This window comes from Rhinolophus ferrumequinum, chromosome 9, assembly GCF_004115265.2.
Source record: "Rhinolophus ferrumequinum isolate MPI-CBG mRhiFer1 chromosome 9, mRhiFer1_v1.p, whole genome shotgun sequence".
In the NCBI taxonomy this organism is placed as follows: domain Eukaryota; kingdom Metazoa; phylum Chordata; class Mammalia; order Chiroptera; family Rhinolophidae; genus Rhinolophus; species Rhinolophus ferrumequinum.
In genome coordinates this window covers 93,605,701-93,620,426 of record NC_046292.1, presented here as the reverse complement: position 1 = coordinate 93,620,426, position 14,726 = coordinate 93,605,701, and the positions used below count along the sequence as shown (strand labels likewise).

General features: G+C 42.4%; 1 protein-coding gene across 3 annotated transcripts in view; it reads right to left on the bottom strand.

Annotated features, from left to right (window-relative positions):
• The window catches only part of EXOC2 (exocyst complex component 2), a 246,608-nt gene extending 232,981 nt beyond the window's left edge, over positions 1-13,627 (bottom strand). For 2 of the 3 annotated variants that reach the window (XM_033114348.1, XM_033114350.1), the window contains exon 1: positions 13,005-13,156. The gene's annotated coding sequence lies outside the window, so the exon portion shown is untranslated. Of the gene's footprint in view, positions 1-13,004; positions 13,157-13,358 lie in introns of those variants that run through there. The other variant, XM_033114349.1, reaches the window with a different exon arrangement.
• Between the last annotated feature and the right edge of the window lie 1,099 nt (positions 13,628-14,726).

Below are 14,726 nucleotides of genomic sequence, written 5' to 3'. Positions count from 1 at the left end.
AAGGAAGACATTTTGATGACATCAAGGGCAATACGATGACAACTCTGATGGCCATTCCAGAAAAAGAGTTCCAAAATTGCTTTGGAGGGAGGACTAGGCACTGGTGTCAGTGAATAGCTTCCGAAGTAGTGATATTCAGCAATGAAGTATGTAGCATTTTTTTCTAGGATGAGTTCACGAACTTAATTGTCTGACCTTGTATATTTAGCTAACCATTTAAAATTTTAGAATACTTCCAGAAAATTTTTCTATACATATTAAAATCATTATATGTACTTTATATAACATATTATACGAAGCTTCCTTGGGACAGTCATCTGACCAAATATTAGGAAAAACTGCAGCCTGCCTTTCAAGTGAACTTTCCCAGACAAAAGCCTACTGTGAAGAAAGGTAAAATCTATCCAGCTGACACTGTCCAAGCACAAGAAGCTTCTAATAAAAGGTGGCCATGGTCCAGAACTCGGACCCTGCTTGTGGTTGCAACCCTCCAGCAGCAATGCCAGGCAAGCACCGTCATCACTGCTGCCCTGGGGCCAAGGACAGCCTGCAGGCCCAGGTGTGGGAAGCAGGTCTATCTACCACCTCAGCTGGGTACTGCTCAGCAAGTATCAGCTTCCTCAAAAACACATCCAATGCCTAGAAAAGACTCTCAAATCTGGCAAGGATCAGTGACAGACTCTTGCTTCCTGCAGGGATCCAGGAGAAATCCAAGCTCTGACTAGTCATTTATATGAGCGTTTTCAACTTGCGCAAATAAAACATATTTTTTAAAAAATTAATACAGATAATGCAATTGATGTTTTAAATATATATTATTATGTAAATTATATAGCCTTTATGATTTTAAAATGTATACAAAAGGTACCTAGAAGCAAGTATTCTAAAATCCTAAATGGTTTTATCAATAGTTTTATTAAACAACTCATCCAAAGTCACAGCCAGTGGCAGAGTTGGATTCAAAACCAGGCCTTACTTAGCTCTATGCTGTTCTGATTCTCCAAGTGACTTTTTTACTTTATTATGGAAATTTTCAATATACATAAAAGGAGAGAGATTAGCATAATGAACCTCTATGTTGCCATTACCCAGCTTCAACACTGTCTCTTGTTTCAATTGCCTCTTCCTCTCCACACACCTTTATGTTGTTCTTGACGTGGTACTTTAAAGCAAACCCAACATATAATTTCATCCATAAATATTTCAGTCTGTATCTCTACAACGGACTTTGTATCCAACCCAAGTTCAATTTTCTATATTGTCTCAAAAATCACTTGTTACAACTGATGTATTAGAATAAGGATCCAACCAATGCTGGGAGGGAGGGAGGGAGGGAGGGAGGGAAGGAAGGAAGGAAGGAAGGAAGGAAGGAAGGAAGGAAGGAAGGAAGGAAGGAAGGAAGGAAGGAAGGAAGGAAGGGAGGAACCTGTGTAAAAATATGTATGCCTGTATGAATATGGAGAAAGGCTGAGAAGGATAGACACCACCGGTTAATGTTGTTGGGGGTATGAGACCGGAGAAGGTAGAGGGGTCAGGAAATCATGTTTTAAATACATTTGTATATTGCTTTCCCTGTGACAGTGAGCATATATATAAATTTCTTGGCGATGTCATCAGGCCGTGAACTGCACAAGGCCAATCCCAGAGCACAATATGGGGCAGCGCTATGAATGGATACCCAAGGCAGTACACAGCTTCCTCAGGTACACTGATCACATAATGTTTCTTCTTGGCAGTTCTGGGCCTGTTCATTTCTCCTGCAAATCGATCCTCTTAGGAAAAGAATTACCACAGTTAATATCTCCATGTTTATAAAAAGAATTAACTGTAACAAGGTTCCTAATAAAGAACTGTCCTCAATCGTCTTGGCTAGGACTGTATCATGTTCTTTTCTGTACTCCACAGCACCTACCCCAGTGCCAGGACAAAGCTCTACAGATAAGTGGTAAAATGGGAGCCAGACTGAACAGGTCTTGGAACACATGGCAACTCTCTTATTTTGGCTCTTCGACCACAGCAGCAAACCTCAGGCCATGTGGAATTCCAGCTGTGAGAAACCACTGAGATGTTGGTTTTGAGAGGGATGTCCACTTAATCTGTCCTACTGCAAGACAGACACTGTTCCTCGATTCTGCACTGTGTCCCATGCCCTATTTCTTAAACCCATATATCTACACCACAATAGTAATTACTAAAAACTACCACTGAAGCTGAGAGTCCTCTAACAACATTCTCAAAGCTTACTCAATCATCCGACAGCTACTCTTAACACCCAATACATATGTGCTAACTATAAAGGCAGGTTATTTGTTCATGCCACAGAAAAGAATTAGAGATGAATCAGATTAACCACAAAAACCTGAGCATAACAACAACTCTTCGAAGGGTTACAGCAGGTCAAGCTCAAATATGGCCTCTACCTGTAAGGTCCAAGAAGTGAAAAGCTTTATATTCTATTACGACTTCCATTATAAATTACCTGAAAATCAGAAATTTTAATGTGTAGGGTCAGATCTTTAGTATTGTATCCCTTTTACCAAAAAACATTCTAATGTTTAAACCAAAATGAGTTTTACCCCTCATAAATCTTGGCATTAGAAAAATACTTTTCATCCACCCTTTATTTCTATAAAAACCAAGCCAAGACTGATTTAAGTTTCATTTTTCAATTTTAAAACACCACATATCAAAAAGTGAGGGGCAGTACAGAAATAACTCACATATAAAAAGATTCCAGTTTTTCAGTTCTAAAACAAAAAAGACCAAACAAAGATTGCAATTTTTTTTTCCTTTAAAAATGAACTTGTGTTCAACAAAGATGCATTTGGAAGTGTTATTTTTAAAATGCTGCCGAGATCCTGTGGCTCTACAGAAAATGTTTCTCTACTTTTACAAGAAAATCAAATGTTCTTGTGGGTAATTCCCACTTTATTTACCTAGTATAAAATACTGCTCTTTTCCCTGTTCGCTATTCATTCCTGGAGGATTTAGCACAATAAAAGAGGTAGAAATGGAGGGATTTGGTTCAATCAGGATTAGAGTTCTAGATCAAATTTCAAACAAGTTAGCAATGACACTGTTGAAACTCAAGACAGATGGGTGTATATGTTCCTGCCTAACTGACCACCCCAGCAAAGGCTGGGTAACTAACGGACTTGACTATAACCATAATTTATTGATATATATATATATATATATGTATATATGTACACATACATATACACCCAAAACTCTCACTTCCTAGGTAAAAACCTAGGGTAATTTAGAACACATAAAGAGTAATGACTGCTACATATTTTGCCATAATTGACACAAAAGATTACATATTGTATGATTCCATTTATATGAAAGTTCAAAATAGGTAAGCCCATAGAGACAGAGAGTAGATTAGTGGCAGCTAGAGGAGGGAAATGAGAAAGGATTGATAGTGGGTTCAGAGTTCCCCTTTGGAGTGATTAAAATGTTTCAGAATTTAGTGGTGATGGTTGCACAACTTTGTAAATATACTAACTTTGCTTCACAATTATTGGGAGCATTAGATTATTATTATCACCACAAACATAAAACCAAAAAAAAAAAAAACTTGGACAAGAGGAAATACTGGATGATAGCATTGTTGAAAAAAATGCATTTGACACTACCAAATTCCTAAAGCTTTCTGATTAAGATCACATGAGACTAAGGAAAACCATGGCCAGGACTGAAAAGGTGAGAGGGAGTAGAGGAAGGCTTTACACACTCAGTAATGGAAACTGACTTCATTTATAGTCATGTGCGTCACAATGATGTTTCAGTCAACAGCATACCACATATATGATGGTGGTACCATAAGATGGTGAAAATTTCCTATCGCCTAGTGATGTCGTAGCTGTCATAACATCATAGAGCAGTGCACTACTCACGTGTTTGTGGTGATGCTGGTGTAAACAGACCTACTGCATTGTCAGTCATATAAAAGTACAGCACATACAATTATGTACAGTACTTGGTAATGATAATAAACGACTGTGTTATTTACTGGTTTATGTGTTTACCATACTATACTTTTTATCATTGTTTTAGACTGTACTCTTTCTACTTATTAAAAAGTTTGCTGAAAAACAATATGCCACGTTTAGCCTGCAGCAGTCTCATACGTCTGTTTAACTGTGTCTCGCATCTTGACTGAATCATTTTCTCTTGTGCTTGACTTAATCTCGTGTTGTTTTATAAATGTAGTGCAGCCTAAGTGTACAGTGTTTATAAAGTCTACAACAATGTACAGTAAGTCCTCAGCCTTCACACTCACTCCCCACTCACTCACTGACTCATCCAGAGCAACTTCCGGCCCTGTAAGCTCCATTCATGGTAAGGGCCCTTATACAGGTGTGTCGTTATTTATCTTTTATACATACCATACTTTCACTGAACTCTTTCTTTGTTACCATTGTGTTTCAATTCAGTGTTCAGTTCAGTAGCATGCTGTACAGACTTGTAGCCTGGTGTGCAGTGGACTGCCCTTGTAGGTGTGTATAAGTGCACGTTATGATTTTCCCGCAATGACAAAACTGCCTGATGATGCATTTCTCACAACATATTCCCATTTTAGCGCACATGACTGCACTGAAACTCAAGGTTAAAAGCAGCAGGAAAAGCAGTAGAGCAACAAGAAGCTCAATACGTGAACCCCGCTGGAAAATGTCAGCGGCCTAGACATTCGAGTCCTGAACGATGCATCAATCACAGCAGCTGCATTCCAGCAGGGCTGCAGGGAGCCGGAAATGAAGAAGCTAAACAATGAAAAATCCTAATTCATATTGAGTCTGTACATGTTTACTTTTAAGTTACTTATACCAAAATACTTCACCATCTCAACACAAATTCAGGAATGAAGAGAGGAACAAAATCACAAAACTACTGCTAAGCCATTTATAGTGGAATAATTAGAAAAACATATTGTTCTAAATTTGTATTACTGCATAAAAACAGTTTCATTTGTCTCGACTTGTCAGATCTTTATGATGAAATTAGCCCATTATCACTGCTGACAAATACAGTAATTGCAGTAAACAGGACTGCCAAAATCAATGTAGAGTCTAAAAAAAGGTCACAGAATCAGCTGTCAGCTAAAATGGGTTAATTTTATTAAAGCTGTTAAACATGACAGTATGTCATGTAACTCCCAGATTCTTTTTTCATGAGCAGACTTGGATTAATTTGACCTAAATTTTGTATAATAGCGTTCCCAATTTCTAAAAATACATCAACTTTGTCACTTATCTTAAAATTTCTGCTTTACTGCTCTAGCTCTAGCTCAAAAGAAACTTCTTCAAGGCTATATATCTTGACATAGTGAAAGCAAAATAATCACAGCACTCAGCAGTGTCATTAACATTTCTGAGCAGAGGGGGATTTAAACAGGCAGATGCTTTGTAAAGTGCCTGCTGGGACAGCCTGGGCTCAGAGCTGAGACTGCACCACAGCTGTAAGGGATTGACGCTGCTAGCTACGGAATCAGGCTTAGGAGAAACTCTGGGCACAATTCCGGCATCCGAAATAAATTAAAGTAAACAGTCTTGCTCTCTCTCATCCACCCTGTTAGCAGCCTCTGGGCTGAATGGAGACCACACACTCAGACCACACAGCGCCAGCTGAACTCCTCGCACGCAACATCTACAAGCTGTCACTCGGCAGCGCAGAGAGAGGGAGGAGGAGGACGGAGGGCTGGGGGAAGGGGCTGGGAGAGAGAGAAAAGCGGCAGGGACAGAGAGGGAGTGGGGAGATGCTGTGTGGTTGGAGAAAGGGAAAAACCTCCCTGAGAAAACACTCTGGCCCTGGCCTCTTTAGCCTTGACCTGTACTCCACGTACCAATAGAGTAGTTGATGAAGGATTAACAAAGAGTCCAGTTAACATCAATTAACCTCCTATCCATCACAGGTCCAAAAAAAAAAAGAAAATTACCATTATAAAAGCATTTCATTAAAATAAAGATGAAGGCCACATTTTCTTATAAATTACAATATATACTTAAATAAATGCATTTTCTTGTAAATTTGTATTATGTTGGTTTTAACCTGTTTGCCTCTTTTTCTTTAAGGAAGCACACCGGATGAGTTTAAAGTGTTTCTTCAAAAGAGATCAGAACATTTTAATTTAATAATTAGTCCATATTTCATTGTGGCACAATCTTTAATTTTCCAAAATATTTATGGGTAGAATAAAGGACAGCAAATTATTTTTTTACATAACTTCAGACTAAAAATTCATATAAAAAATAACTAAGAGCATTAATATTAAGAGAAAAAGAAAACAGAAAATGTAACCACAAAAGTACCTTTAGGATAATTAACCCAAATGTTTTTACTATTCAATAAAGAAGAATTTTGCTCATTTAAATAGCAGACAAGAAATCTGAACAGAAAGAGTGAGCAGGTGTCTTACACCACCAGGTCCCCAGAGAGAGGCTCAGCTCAGCTAAATAGATAAGGCCAGGAGCTGGAAATACAGAAGTTCTGACTCACTGAAGACTTGGAGAACCTTCACCAAATAGGCCAAGAAAAGTCTCCTGGTGTTAAAGCACTATTTTCTTAGATCAGGCCATAGAAAAGTAAAAGTTTTCCTCAAAAAAACACCCCAAAAATAATAATTTAAAGCCTCCCAAACCCCACTCCTCCCCATGCTACTCCAACTTGCATCCCGGGAGAGCAAATCAGAAAGAGGGACTCTCAAGGCCCCAGCCCAGCCCCACTGAACATCTACATCTGAGCCATTTGTGTGCACATTAACGTTTGACAAGCACCAAGTAGACTTACCCAATCCAGAGCCATCTTGGATCCAAAGACCCCAGAAAAATCTGGTTGCAGCACTGCCTAATGAGTTTCAACAAAAAATTATACTCAACTAGACTCTCAGGGCCACCCAGGAACATAACCAAACTACAGAATTCACAACGTCTTCCTTGAATCATGTTCAACCTATTCCAGAATACATGTGCCCATTGGAGCTGGGCTGGGTCAGGCGCAGAGGGATCTCGCCCAGAGATATTGAGAAACCAGTCTTAAAGAATGGTAATTCACTTCCTTCAGTTTTCAATAAACTCAGATTCAACTACTCTTGAACAGGGTCAAGGTCGTTATATCAGCTCTGCCACACATTTTACCATCTAACAGCACAGGGTGGGACAAATCTTAGAGACAGGGTGATGAACTCTTCAGTCCAATTGGCTCCCCAGAGCTCCCACATAACTGGTCTGTTACATAAATACTTGATTACCCATCTAGTCTCTCAAAACCAGCACTGGATTCCATCTTAATTAGAAATGTTAGTTAAAAGTCTCTTTCATTTTCCAGGAACCATAAAATCTTCTGCCTTAGCAGGCTAAGTCTCTTCCTAGAGGGCAATTATCTTCACTACATTTCACAGAGAAAAGCTGTTGGTCTAAAGGTGGCTGGTGCTCTAACTCATTACACTGGCATTGATGATATATCAAAAATGAAACAGGCCAGTGCAAATCCATTCCTCCTCTACCACCACCCCGCTAAAAAGAAAAAAAAAAAAAAAATCAAAGATCATACACTACCTTAATGGAAGAAGAGAGGTTTCATATAAAAGCATAACACTATTCACTCATCAATATATTGCCAATTGTTCCTATGCCCCATCACGCCCTCTTTATTAGATGTACATTGGGTGTACAAAACATAATTTTTGAAACATAGTTTTTCAGGAAAAAAAAAACATGTCCAGGTGTTTTGGGTTTTTTTTGCTTTCCCAGAAAGATAGATAACCTGAACAATACTGAAGAAGTCATTATCAAATAAAACTGGTTTCTACCTTTGTTTAGTCCATCAAGAAGATTGGGGATATATATAGAAATTGCTCACCAGCACCTCAACAGATGACAGTGTTAGATTCCTATCCTTCAGTAAAACAAAGCGATAAAGATAAACTAGGATTTGGGACAAAGAAGTACCTTCAGATTGTTCAGTCAAAGCAAATACAATGGTACCTCGGTTTTCGAACATAATCCATTCCAGAAGACTGGAAGACCGTTCAAGTTCTGAAACGTTCGAAAACAGCCAACAGCTAGGCCTCAGGATCTTGCACTCAGTGGAAGCCGCATGACATGTTCGACTTCGGAGGCATGTTCGAAAACCGAAGCATTTACTTCCGGCTTTACGGCATTCATAAACCGAAATGTTCATCAACGGAGACGTTTGAAAACCGAGGTACTGCTGTACTTATTAAGCATTTGCAATTTCTCAGGCACTACGCTGGGAAAATTATAGGAACAAGATTTTGTAACAAAGAGGTCACGGATGACCTTGGTCTTCAGTAGTGTGATGAGTACCAAAACTAAACAGCAGTGGGATGAGTGAAAAGTTGAGTATAAAGAACTATTTAAAAAATTTGGTTGGGAAGGGAAGAAGAGGGAGGAATTTTACAAAGGAATGTGAAATCAGAGGAGGATGCCACTTTTTTATTGTTGATGTTTTACTTTATTGCTGTCTGTGTCTAAGCATGTCTAAAGGCTGACAGGAAGGAGCCTTTGGCAAGAGATGAACAACTGATTGGAATGAATGCTCCCAAAAGAAGGAGTGGATGGGATACAGAGGCCAGGTACAGGGATCTGTCTTAGTGTAAATATAACCTCTTTCAGTGTAACTAGTGAAGAAGAAAAGTTTTTTCGAAAAAAAGAGCACGAGCTTCTTCTCTCATAACTGTATTTGTTCTGAAGTGGGGGGCAAAATTATCTCTGAGTGCGACAGCATAGGAACTTGTGCTCAGGCGAAGCAGTATCAGATGGCCAGGAGGAAGGTGGGATAAGCTGACCACAAAAGTGCCATCACCCCATCACCCCTTACACAAAAATGCAGACATAGCTGGCTATGATTTCCCTTCTGTTTACTTCCATACAGAGGTGAAATTGTTATTCACCATGCGCAGCTGATCCAAGTTTGACTGTTATACAACCTTCCTGGGATGGCGACAAAGAGCAGTCCACCATCTTGCACCACAACACAGCCTCAGAACACAGTTACCAGGCAACTGTACCAGTAAAGAAAGCCTGCCACTTTCAAATAGTCCACCACTTTGGGGCAAACCCCCTTGGTCCCCACCTTACAAAAGCAGCCAAGCAGAGTCAGCCCACAAGTCAGCTCGGAGGACCCTCCTTTCCTCTGTGCTGCCTCCCTTGTGCTCCATCATAAGCTTAATAAGATCTGGAAATTTTTCTGGGGTTTCCTCTCGATTTCTATCCTGGAAAAATCAAGAACCCCAATGCTGGCAGCAAGAGTATAGATTAGGTGAAAGTATGAGGGGTTTGAGAAGAGTAGAAAATACTTCAAATAGAATCTGCAAAGAATCAAGTGCTGACAAGGAAAACTCTAGGAAATTCTTTGATGACCAGTGGAAATTGGTGACCATGAATTTACAGGGGTATACAACTAGATGCTAGGATTTTCCCCAGCTGGTGTCACCAACTCAGTTCAGACATTAAAGAAGGTAAAGAACTGAGATGGTCCAGGGCTGAGAATCTGCACGCAAAAGGCTACAGAAAGATGATGGTACAACTGAGCATGCTGGTATGAAAGGGTGACCAAAGATGAGGAGTAACTGAGGTAACTGAGTGAGGCTTAGAAAGACCAAAGACTGTAAGCACAGAGTGGAAGGTCTGAGTTCTGGGTTTCAGAAGGGGACCAGTTTCAGACTGAGGCATGTCAGTCCTGCTCCCCCACCACCAAGTACCCATCTCAGCCAATAGCCATAGTGCAGTCTGGGGCTACAGCTCTCAGCAGGGTCTGCCTTCTTCTTTTGTCCCTTCCAGTTGTTGTTAGTTTCTCTTTGGGCTTCACTATCCCTTGTTTGTTCCCTCATGCTGCCCACACCTCTGCAAGTAGTCCCTTTATTAAAATCTCTTTATTTGAACCATCTGGCATGAATTCTGATTCCTGCTGAGACCCCAATTTATCCAGATACACATCATGTCAATCACATGGGGCTTTCATTAAAATTAAACTAAAAGCAAATATTCCTGGCTTTTTGCCTTGTTGTGCCTTTCAGTAAAACTATAATATAATAAAAGTTAAAATCATATACCCTCCAAAATCACAGAACTTTGTAAGTGGAAAAGGCCTTTAAAAAATTCATCAAAGCTTACAGATGAAACTAAGGGCCAAACCTGCCAACACAGCAAAGCTAGCAAGCAAGAGAGGCAGAAGCATGCAGGGTTGCATAGTGATGACCAAGGCTAAGTCAGTGCCAGGTAAGATTCCAGGGGCCTGCCTGGTTCTACCTTGGGACAGTTTACCTTCTGATGAAGTAAAGCCCAGTTTTCCTAAGTCCTGATGTCCACTGTTCTTTCCATTCTTGGCTCTCGGTTTGTAACCAAGAGTTATTGTAAGTGGGAAATAGGAAGTAGGAGGAATTACTGAAACCAAAACCATAAATAAAGCAACCTGTATGGCCCACCCCAGCAAAAAGTTAAAGAATGTTCGTGAAGATTTTTAGCAAACCTAATACAATTTTCCAGGAAAAAAAGGGAGGGCTAATAAATCGGTTTCAAATTCCCGTGCCTGACCTTCAAGGCACCCCATAATCCAAAATGCTCTCATTTACCAGCCAGCGAGCCTTTGTTCCTGGTGTGCTGCCCAGATGTTCACCTGCCTTCCCTCTGAAGGGCAGCATCACAGGCTGACTTCAATGAAGCCTCCCAATTACTCCACCCCAATACACGCTTCCCTTCTCTGAATTCCTGCTGTACTTAAACTCAGTACTATAGTTTAGTTCTTAGCCATTCTTTGAGAGGGCAAAAATGCCCCTTCTGAATGTAGGCTAACATTGTTTTATTTCTAATGTGTGTGTCAGGCTGTATGCTAAAATTGGGAGATACAAAAATGACCGAGACTAAACCCTGTCCAACAAGAGCTTAGTCTTTTGACAGACATGTAAATACCAGTCATAGTTACAGCCCCTACGACAAGGATAAGACAAGTGCTAAGTGGTTATAGGATTCACTGAGTTGGAAATTTCCAAAGCAGGAAGAACTCTTAGAAATAATCTAGTTTTGTATATTCTCTGACTACAGGGAAAAGAAAACTGAAGCCCAACAGGCTAAGTAACTCAGCTCAGGCTACAAAGCAGGTGGGTGGTAGTGCATGGACTAGTAAATGGTTGTTTCGACTACTAAGCCAAAATACCTTTTGACTAATTTTCAAACTGAAATCCAAGGATGCCATATGAGTATGTCCACAGCTTCAAGATTCATCCGTTCTCTACAATTACTTTAATTTTATGTGGTTTTATCAATAATTCTTTTAAATTAACATAAACATATACTGAATCACGTGATTATAACTGAACACTACTACCACTGGATTTCACCAGGCACTCCAGGGGATCCATGGGCACATTCCCCAGGGTCTGAGAACAAGCAACACTTCTAGCATACTGCTTAGCAGAGTCATCAATGTTATTTCCCTTTCCAGTCAATTGCAAAATCCTCTCTACTCAACACTGGCCTATAACTCATCCATTCAATAAATATTTAAGCTCCTCTATGTGCTAGATGCTGTACCAGGAATCCAGGATAGATGAGAAGTAAGCTGGTGAATGGGCGAAAAAGCATGAGTAACTGAGAGATTAATTGTGTAACTAGCATTTCCTATATGGCCTAATTCTGCTACTGGATGACACTAGAAACTGTTCACGGTCCTTTACTAGAAGGCTGCCTTTGCAAAATTTTTTGAGTACCAATTTCATTTCCCGTAAGATTCATATACAACAGGTTCTCAAATGTCTATGGAATGAAAATTTAACTTAGCAGGTTAATAATCATCTTTTTGAGAGGTGATATTAATAGTTCAAAGTGATATTCAGTACAGGAAATACTTGACAAAGAAAAAAATTATTTTCTGAAACTTCCAATAGTTGTTCCAAGTTACACTGGAGGATCCTGCTTCTCTGCTTAAAATTAGTAAGTTTCTACTTAAATAGAACATTTAAGTACTAAACACATATCATCCTCTTTCTATTGCCACCCTTTGAGTCAACTTTTAACATACAGGTAATCCCTGGGAAGCTTTTGGGTTTCAGTTCCTTTGCCATTAGAGTCATTTACACAGAGCCTGGCCAGACTATGATAACATAAAGTATTGTTTACTCATTAGGACACAGATCCACGTTCACCTCAGTGAGCACTAGCATTTCAATATAGTGCACCCAAACGATTTAATTAAGGTGTGGCTGATTTTTAAAGTATTTTTTAAAGTTTTCCTTGTAGGTTTACTCGGATTCATAAAAACAATGAAAATGTTATTTTCATACTCATTAGTATGATTAACCTTTAGCAATTAAAAATAGCTTATTTCCATTTTAAGACAAGCTCTTTCAAGAACTGTTTATTGGAGTTAAAAAAGTGTCTATTTACTAAATCTTGCGATACCAAGGTAAGCAAGAGAGAGCTTACCTTGGAGACAGCACAGTGGTTTGGGGGTGCAGGCACTGAGTAACTAACTATACTGCAGGCTAGTTACCTAACCAAGCTCAGACCCCAGTCTGAGCTTGTTCCCCCTTCTGGAAAATGGGTATACTGCAACAGCACCTACCGCTAATGGGATTAAACCAGTCAGTAAATGTTAAATGCTTACAACAGTGATTGACACCTAGAAGATGCTCGGTATTGCTCTAAACTGATGCAAACCTAAGCAAAACGTGCCTCACATTCGCTCTGCGAACAAATTCTGAAACCTAACTCCGCGACAACGACGCAGGCGCGCAAGGCAGCAGGTGAGGCGAACGAGGGCCAACGTCCCGGAGGCCCGGGTCCCGCGAGGGGCGCGGACCGCGGACGCGACGGCGCGGCTCCCTCCCCCTCACGGTCAGGGACTGGAGAGCCGGACGAGGGGCTGACCACGGGCGCCGGCGGACCGCCACTCCCGCCCGCCTCTCCAGGAGCGAGGCTCGCCCCCTGCCCGGCCGCGCCTCCCCGGGCGGGCCCCCCGCCGGGACCTCCAGGACCACATACCTGCAGCCGGCCTGCCGCCCCTCAGCCCGCTCCGATAGGGCTCCGGCCGCTCTCGGAGCAGCTCTCGGGTCGCAGCCCCACCGCCGCGGCCCGCCACTTCCGCCCGCTGGGAGCGCCGACGGCGTCGATCCGCCGAGTAGTAGAGCGCCGAGTTTTCGATGAGCCGCCCTCTGGGGAGGAGAGCGCGGCGGGCGGCGGGCGGCGGGCGGCGGGCGGCGGGCGGCGGGCGGCGGGCGGCGGGCGGCGGGCGGCGGGCGGCGGGCGGCGGGCGGCGGGCGGCGGGCGGCGGGCGGCGTGGGGGGGGGGAAGGGGGGCAGGATGCACGTCGCTGGGTGCGCGGTGCGCTGTTCTTACCCTTGCCCTCAGATACCTTCCAGGAAGCGGAGGAGGGCCCTCGGGGCGTTTGTGGTGGGCTCTGCGCTGGCTCAGGACGCCGTGACTCCCCCCGAGGCCCGGAGAGGCTAAGTGACACACAAAAGCCACAGGGCCATGCAAGTTACGGAGGAGAATGCCAGGCTACAGCCTGGAAACCCTGCGGGTTGATTGTTTAAATTCAACAAACTCAGTGAGCACCTCTATGGCCTAGGCGCTGTGCGGGTGCGCTGGATACACCCAACGGCAGTCACTTCCTTCCAGGATCTCGCGGGGCGGGGGGTAAACCGTACCGGGGCAAGAGGAAAAGAAATGTCACAGCGACTGCAGCAGTCTGCAAGAAATTACCGTGGCCATGGCGGGGATGGGAAAAGGTGGTGACGAAGATGAGAAAATACTCTTCTGGTTGCTTCTATTTTGTTAGCAAAAGAAGCAGCAAGGTCATCCGGGAATAGGAAGGATGAGGGACAACGGAGGTTTGAGGAGAAAGAGTGAAATCTTAGTATTGGATTTTGTGAAGCATATTACTAAGAAAACGCGGTAAGATTTCCAGGCAGGACTGAAGGCCTTCTTGGGATATGCTGTCCTAAGTTTAAAATGGAGCCAGTCATCATGCTTGTCCATTTTTGGCTGTTCTGGTGTAGGTAGGTAGTTGAAAATTAGTGTAACGAAGGTTGGAGTTTTACAAGGCATAAGGAGCAGGGAGCAAAGGAGTTGAGAGTCTATGCAAAGAAATGGCATAATGGAGGACAATGGAGTTTAAGCTCACGTGATGGGGTTTTCAGAGGGATTTTTCTAGTTGTCCTGGAACTGGCCACTTAAACTGGAAAAGGCGGCAGTTAACTAGGGTGACCCCAGTGACATAACTGAGTCTTTTCTGGTATCCTGGCTTAATAATAAAGAGTGCCCCTTTTACTGTCAAAAGTGTCCCTGTTTGGATGATGTATGGTCACCCTAAAGTCACTCCACATTATAAAGAGAGGCCCAAACTATTGGGCTCAGATACTCCTTCAAGGCGTGGAAGGGATTCACCCAAGTATCTGTGAGACTGGTTGGTACTGGCTGACCTGAAGCATACTGGGAGCTGTGCTTGCTGCCATCGTAGTGGAGCTGAGCATGGGGGCAAAGTTCTTGGGAGAGCTGGCCTGCCATTTGGACTATATGGGACCCAGAGTATCCCGTCTGCTTCCGGTCTAGAAGTTCCCAAAGGTAGGAGACCTGTTGGCGTGGCTGGTTACAGCTGAATGGAGAGGAGCGTAGCCATGGGCAGAGGCAGAGCATGGTGGGGCCTTGCCAGCTTACCCCAAGAATTGACATGTGCACCTCACAGAAATTTTGTGTTTGGCCAAT